We start from the raw sequence: 9085 nt of genomic DNA on the forward strand, positions 1-9085 counted from the left end.
TTACTGCATTACTTTGAGATACACGTTTAATATACAGGCTATACTGTAGTAGGACACTCTCCTCTTTTTTAATATTATGAACTCTTGATATAAATAATACACATGTGTGTTGTGCATATGTGCGTACGTGTGTGCATGCATGTGTACTGTGCATATACATGCATGTACGTCTATGTGTAGCAAATTCTTTTCATGGCATACTGTTCCATGATTATATATATCTTCTGAAGAACAAGGTCTCCTCATCACCAGGCATCTTTGCACTTATTCTACCAATATAATATATATATATATATATTCCATGTTTTCTGCATGTGTTCTACATGAAGTGATGCAAAACATACAATATACCCACAGCACTGGCAATGCACGGATGCTAAACTAATATGAATTGGTTTTAATTTTTGTTGCATTTTGCATTGTTTTCATTGAAGCTGTCAAGATACAACAAACTGTGGCCTTAATTATGGTTGCTAGGTGTCAAAACATAGTTCCATGCAGCTTCGGGTGCACATATTTTGAAGTCTAACTATTATGGTGTATACATTCACAAGTATTCTCATTCACACATGATTATAATACCATGCTATGAATGGAAACCATCTTATACAAGTACTAAAACAATAGATTAGTTCATGTCATTTATTATTTTAACAATTTTCAGTTTAGCTCGCTTAAAAGAGTTCAATGGTCAACATTGCCATAAGAGATCCTTAAAGTTTGTGAGTTCTATTTAGACACAGTCAGCATCATAATTCATAAATAGTACAGTATAATACTTCAGTGGGAAAACAACTCAAATAAAAATACCAGTAAGTCCTCATGAGTTGCAATTGATTATTTCATCATCATGGTTTATAATCCTAGCAATGCGTGTCTTACGTAGTTGCTTGGGCTTGTGAGACTGAAATTTAATTAGGAATCCACAAGATATGCTAGGTGTCTTGCCATGCAGAACAGAAACCCTTGCAATATCAAACACAGAAGTCATGTGCAAGTTTATTCAAACAGATTTGATTTAGCTACAGACTCACTATTTGGTATATAATATATACAAAACACTTGCAACACTTCCAGAAGCACTTAGCTAACTGCTGTTTACTAGTGATCATGAATTATGTAAGTTTGAACCACTGCTGTAGCAAGTCAGAGTTGAATATGGAGCACAAGAGGACTAAAATTACTGACTCTCTTATGCAGTAGTAATTAGTTTATTCTACTGGCCTATCTACAGTAGGTGGCTGGTATGTACATATATGTATGTATCTATAAGGTGTCACATTTCAAGGGCAGCCCCAGGAATTTTGGTGACTAGTTTCCAAACTTTTGCTCTACACAAATTTAAATCTAGGGGGTATGGGGGAAAGACTTTCCAGAAAATCGTGTAATTTGAAATTGAATCTGGTAGTAATATTAACAGTTTAAAAATAGAATTATGTTAGGCATAATGTAGGTTGCTTAATTGTACTTGTTTCTGGTACAGTATCAGGTGCAAACTAAAGAGTTAAGGGACAGAGAAAATTTGACAATTGAAGCATACAACAGACATGGATGTTGTTTTGGGGGTCTTGGGGCATGCCCCCAGGAAGATTTTAACACTGTGTTATAAGATTTTGGGCTATTTTTTACTGTGTTGGCAGAGATAAATAATTAAAAGTAGCTAGCTAGCTACTAAGAGAAATACAAAATGTGGCTGTTCTATTAGAGTGGTTGACTGCTCTATTATAGAGTATTTCGATCTGAACTTTTGTACCATTGCAAATCACTGTAAAATATAATTTTGATTACCTGAATACATTTGACCAGTTTCTGGAAACCTCAGAAACCCCCCTAAATCCGCCCCTGCATTTGAGCTCATTATTATACCTAACAATTTGCAGTTAGCTTGATAGTGTACCAATCATATTAATAGAGCTATTAGACTTAGGTTGAATATCAAAACTATTTAATAGTGTATCGTAATCAATTTTGGCCGAGAAATGGCTGTGATGGTAGGTAAATGGCAAAAAATTTAACAATCATAATTCAGGTGAATTGCGACCAGGTTTAGTCTTAATGTCAAATGTGAAATACATAGAAATCTTCACTTAAATTCATCGCCACTAAAGCAACTACGCACATGTTAAATATTTTCACAGAATTTCTTGTAATTCAAGGTACCGACTACTGATCTAATTACTGTATAGCTGGGTAAAGTTTGTAATGCCTTATTTTAAAACAATATTGTGACCTTGCTAGATTGTTTGGTCGGCAGCTATTTTTAGACATGATCTATACATGTACAGTTCAGGGGAATACCCAAGGTAGTCTCCAGATTTGGTAGTGAGTTATAGGAGCCTGGGCGCATCCTCTGCCACTTTTTGATCATTGAAATGCTTCCAAATGTATTAGATTCATAATTTCAAGGATAGTGTATATATTAGTTTCATGAAAGTCTTAAAATTAATGTCATATTATGGTTTATGGCTGGTCATGCAAGTACAGTAGTGTCCCAAAAACATGTACTGGTTTACACAAACTATAGCTACTCAAAACGATTGTTCTTTAAATTTCAAGTTATACTCTCATTTTTTAAAACATTATATTTTATTAGAGTAGTTCAATACAGATGAGTGCTTTACTAGAGTATATAATAGATCTTTATGCAGCATAGGCATACCCTTGTTCCACTTTTGTAGAATCAATGGAAGTTTCCTATTGCACTGTAGTTATGTTAACCTGTCCTTTACCCATTTATTCTGTATAACCATTTGCCACTCTACCAAACTAAGATAGTCTGGTGTTTCTGCTGCTGCTGCTGCTGCTGCTGCTGCTGCTGCAAGTTAAAATATAATACTTAAAGATTCTTGTTCATAATAGCAGCACAGTAAAACATCCTTACAAATTACACAAGCACTCTCACAGTTAATTTCTTTTTTTACAAGTGCATGACATCATAATACATAATATCAAGAGTGAATAATAAAAGAGGTTCACTCTTGATAATATACAGTAGTTGTTTATTGTTAAGATTCCAGCAGTGACCTAACATCACCTCTCTCATCAGTTAAGTTCAACAGATTCTTTAATTCTCTCCTGCTGTATCATCTTCTGGATCCAATGAGTAATGTTCAATGTCTTGATCAGTATAGAATTCATACTAACAGTTTTGCAGTGCCCACACTCCACTTCATTAACATGATCTCTGCCATTAATATTATCAAGAGTACATAATCATGTACTCTTGATATTATTTTGTCACCAATTCCCCAAATTGAGCATCTATTTCTTTGAGTTGTTTTGTAATGGTTTTGACAGCCTGCCAGGTTTAACCCTCTTTTTTCCATACCAATAAAGTTACTAAGGTGGACACCTATTCACTTATGATCGATGGACCTGTATAGGAAGATCATCTGGGAAAAACATTTTCACTACTGTAATATTAGGAGATCTAGATATAGTACAGTATGCCAAGATCTCAACAATTACATTATCTCCTCTTATGGGAAGTGAATTAAGACCCTATCTCCTAACTTGGTGTGGAGTGTAAACCATATCTTCTGTTGTGGCTGTGCCTTCAAAATAGAATTCTTTGTCAAATTCCTGGCAGAAGACAGTGATAGCATTAATTATTCTAGATCAACTTCAGTCAGCTTCAGTTAAGGTGGAAGCTTCATTGGCAACCAAATCCAAAGAATAGAAAAGTCTGGAGGACACCTGACAGGTATGTGTACCATAATACACCTTGGAATGATGCTCATAACCTAGTCTTCAGAGTCCAATTGAACTGTTCTGCCATTCTGTAGCATTAGGAATGGTGTGTAGTGGTATTAAGTTTCTGGATTCCAAACAACTTACACACATCCTGCATAAGATAAAAGAACTTGTGCCTCAATCAGACAACAATGCTTCAGGTACGCGTACCCCAAACATGGGTACCATAAGAAGCTTATAGCAATCTTCTCTGTTTTCAGATCTGGAGTGGCAAAGACTAATAGCCATTTTGTGAAAAGATTCTGGAACACAATGGTATATATACTTATTGCTATTTGCTGTTAGTGGCAATTCCATAACATCTACTCCAATAACATGGAAAGGATGGTCCACAGGAATATACTGCATCAGTGGTTGCTGCTTCCTCCCTTAACCAGAAACTATAGCACTCTGAACATTCATAATTCTGGGTATATCTCAATACATATTCTGCCACAACCATTGCCGTGGCATGGCCTTATAATTATAAACCTTTGGACCTGAAAATTGTCCTGTCATGATTCCACCATGGTAATTTTCCATCATGCTTTTTCTGCAAGGTGCAACTTCTCTTGCAGGGGTGTCTGTCTGTCTGTCTGTCCAACATAATAAAGGATACCATCCAACATAGTATGCAATGAGGATTGAGCAATTGTCTTTACTGGTTCTGTTGAAAGTAAGTACTCTTTCAACAAATGCAAAATGATCTGCTGTAGAATTGGATCCTTCAAACTTTTCATAAGGAAAGTTACTCTCATTATTGTTATCATGACCCTAGCTCAGTAAGTTGGTAATGCAGTCAGGTTTACTGCTAGAAATCTGTGCAATTTGAACTTCAGAATTGGTTTGAACTTCAAAACTGATTTCTGAGATGGATGGTGCTGGTAATACAGATTGTCACAACAGTGCATCAACATGTTATCCTGACAGGTTTGGTGTGCCTAATATGGATATAAAAGCAGTATGGTCTGTAATGATGGGTCACATAATGTCCATAAAAAAATGTAGTACTTAAAATGAGTACCTGTCAAAACTACAGCTAGTGTTCCATGTTGATGATAGCATAATTGGATTCTGCAACCAACACAGAGTGGCTAGCATACACAACTGGATGTAGTTTCTTATCTTCTTGTTATTGTGATAGTACTACTCCCTTCTAGTGTAAAATCCTCACTTAAATAAACAAGTGCTCTTAATAACTAACTATCATATCCAAACACTATTATACTTTTCTTAGTTAATGCATATAATGGATGAGCAATCTTAGCATAATCCTTTACAAAATGCTGATGTTGAAATGTAAGAATTCAAAAACATGTCATGAATATATCAAATTGTTGGTTTCAGCAGTTTGGTTCAGAGCTCAAATTGAGAGTATACAAAGTATACTTTGTTAATTTTTATTTTCACATAATTATAATACCTTGTTAGTTGCTTGCACAGCAAACATAGTGTTCCAATACTACATATTCTAACCCCGTCTTTATTCAGTATTGGAACAACTATTTTTAATAACTCCTTATAACGAGACAAAACGAACCTCAAATCTATAAATGACTCTAATGTTATTCATTACTGGGGGCTGTGGTCTGTTTTTGTTTGAAACAAGGTTGAATATTTGGACTTTTAGTTCCAACACCTAAACATAGATGGAATAAATACAGTCAGTATTTGTGTATGAATTATGCTGTGTTGGAAATTGCAAGTTTGCAGCAGTTTGTATAGGTAATCACACACATTTTCGTGCAATTATGGAATAATTGTACTCGTAACAGCCAAAATTGCACTCAAATGTGTGTGATTGCCTATTAATCACATAGTGACCACCCTTCATGGTTTGTAGTACACATCTATCCAGTTCTATGTGGCCATTAACTTCTACCAGGTGATTGCATCATCCTTCTTTGTATTACATCATTTGTTGTTGCACTTAAAAGGCTTCATATGTCAGCAATTCTGATTGGCTACTCAAAATGTCTACATATGTTGCACTTAAAGGCTTCTATTGTCAGCTTATTTCATTGGCTATCCATCATATCACTTTCCTGTTGCACTTAAAAGGCTTCTGTTATTCTGCTATTTTATTGGCTACTTTACAGTGCAATTACAGAAACAAGACCATGGGATTTGGGATTAATTGCACTCCTACTATTGAGACTAATGTACAGCAAACTAAATCAATATGTGATTAAAATTATAATGTAAAACTCATAAAACAAATTTTTCTGCAGTTAATGTCACAGGTGGAAAAGTGAGAGCTATCTGAAACTATCCCCAACCAACAGTGCATGTAAGAAACGAATACAGCTAGGATCTGTTCCCAGATTGATTTACTCTAACAGAGCAATCAAACATATATATACGTTCTAATAGTCTAAGAACAGTTGTAAGATGTTGAGACAAAACACCATACATACTGTATGTACTTAATATTGCAAACTGATGACTTAAACTCTGATGGTTAAAATTACAACCCTGAAGTGTTAGCTAACTTACTGAGAAATTAGTATACGTACCTTCATGTTTTACAATTCGAGCACTGGTTTGATGTTAATCCAGCTGGTGTGACCAGATGACTACTTCTTCACAAACAAACTTGCATTTTTTGGATTAAGCAGGTATGAAACAGATACGGATTCTTTACCATGACCAGCCTGTAACCTTGTTAACACTCCCTGCATCAAATGTTGGAACATTGGAGGTACATATCACTCCATCACATTGAAGTCATGTTGGGTGATGAATGCTGGCTGTTTTCATGATCCTTAATCTGCCAATAACCATCTGCGAGATACAATGCTGTAAAATACCTGGATCTTCCCAAGGAGTAAAGGTAATACTGCATCTGAATTAGTTATAGAATTCAGTACACGATACAATCAACACAAAATCAGTATTCCATCCCTTTTCTTCACTAAAACACATGACTGTACCATGGACTCTGAGATGGTTTTATCACTCCATTCCTTTGCATCTTATCCAATTGGTCTGCAGCCACTTCCTGCCTAGGTACTCTTCAAACAGGTTGCTTCCTTGCAGATCATCACCAGTATTGATCTCAAAATAATGTTACTTCACCTCTCTCTCCTTCCTCCAAGCTAAATATCTCATGGTATTCTGCTAACAACTGCTTTAAAGGTAAGTATTCTCCTGGTAAGTTTTTCTTCAAATCCTTAAGCATTATACTGTCTCCACTTCATTTGCTCAATACTTTTATCTGACTGTAAACTAAACAAGCTAAGTTGTTCCTCTGTAAATTTTACCTCTGTATTGAACAATTTTTTAGCAACTTCTGAATAGTTTTGTGATTTACCAATTAACTCAGCTATAAAATTTACGTATCTCATTTTAGCAAGCAGCCATCAAATCTTGTTTGACTATTTTCCTTACTTTTTGTAGCATGTGCATTAGTGATCCCTACATCACTTTTAACTTTTTATTTACTTTTTTAATAAATATATATAGTACATAATTATAATTTCCACTTGGCTGCTACTAGCTAGCTATAGTTTCACATGCCTGTACCCACTCTATAAACTGATTACGGGCACACACGTATGCCTTATTGTCTGAGGGGATTTCAGTCAAATCCAATGTAGCCCTTGGCCTCCACCTGTCACTGGTCAACAGCTTTGTATTCTGAAAGTTTTAAATATGTTTGACTTATTAAAAAGTAGATGCTTTAGTTGAAATCTTTCAAATTGTATCATAAATTAATGCCAGAGCCCAGAGAAGTTTGAGACATCATGAAAGCTAATATGACTACAGCTTCTAGGGCCCCAGACCCCTGCTGCCAGAGATTCTATACTCTGGTCAGCCTCTTTTAATTCCTCCACCCTTGGCTGAATAGGTACTTAATCAGACCATAACAGCTACTGCATATGATGCTTTGAAGGGAAAAATGTCTCCCAGCTTCACAGTTACTGTATATTAATGCTTATTATAATACATGTAGTTTGTACTTATGCAACAGTATTTCTATCCTATTGTACAGCTGTATTATTATTACTGTGAGGTACTGTAATGTGATGTACACGTGTACACACATGTATTTAAATAATACACGTACGTGGGTTGTGCATATGTGCGTATGTGTGTGCATGCATGCGAACTGTGCATATACCTGTACATGCATGTACATAATTATATATGAAGCAAATTCTTTTCATGGCATACTGTTCCATGATTCTATCTTCTGAAGAACATGGTCTCCTAATTATCAGGCATCTTTGCACTTATTCTACCAAAATATAGATCCCATGTTTTCATCTAAGCATCCTGCATGTACTCCACATGAAGTGATGTGAAACGTATACCCACAACACTGGCAACGCATGGATGGTAAATTGATATGAATGGTTGTAAATAGTGCTGCATTTTGCATTGTTTTCATTGAAGCTGTTCAGATACAACAAACTGTGGCCTTAATTATGGTTGGTAGATGTCAAAACATAGTTCCATGCAGCCTCAGGTGCTTTCAAAAGCACAAAGCCTTTGGGTTGCTAAATTCCACAGAACTTTGTGTTTTGAAGTCTAACTATTATGGTGTATACATTCACAAGTATTCTCATTCACATAACTATAATAATACTACATTCACATGCTATGAATGGAAACCATCTTATACAAGTACTAAAACAATAGATTAGTTCATGTCATAATTATATTATTTTAGCAATTTTCAGTTTAGCTCGCTTAAAAGAGTTCAGTGGTCAACATTGCCATAAGAGATCCTTAAAGTTTGTGAGTTCTATTTGGACACAGTCAGCATCATAAATAGTACAGTATAATAAAGTGGAACCTCAGTTATCCAGACCTCACTTATCCGGATTCTCGGTTAACCGAACTATGGAAATGACTTCTCTATTAGAGTAGTGACTGTTCTATTAGGGTAGTTGAAAATACTGATATATTTTTAAACTTTTGCTTGTGCTATTTTAAATGTTATTTGTACACAGTTATTAGCAGTTAATTAGCACTTAAAAGAGTTCAGTGGTCAACACTGCCATAAGAGATCCCAAAAGTATGATAGACACAGTCATGCAGTATCATAAATAGTGATCCAGTCTGCAAAAAGGGGTCTTATAGCCCTTTTCAATTCCATGTATTTGGCAACCTGTAACTTGACTTGTGAATGTGGTATCACCCTGAATGTTAGTCCCCTTATACTCCTAACATACCACTATGGCTTGGTGTAATATGAAGGTGATAGGTTGAAAACATGAGGAGTTATGATTAGTCAAACTTGACAGTTTGAAAAGGCTATAAGACCTCTTTTAGCAGACCAGGTCGTTACTTTAATTTATTTATAGTACAGTATAATACTAGAATTCTTCAGTGGGAAAACAACTCA

Source organism: Dysidea avara, chromosome 2 (genome assembly GCF_963678975.1).
Source record: "Dysidea avara chromosome 2, odDysAvar1.4, whole genome shotgun sequence".
In the NCBI taxonomy this organism is placed as follows: Eukaryota; Metazoa; Porifera; class Demospongiae; order Dictyoceratida; family Dysideidae; genus Dysidea; species Dysidea avara.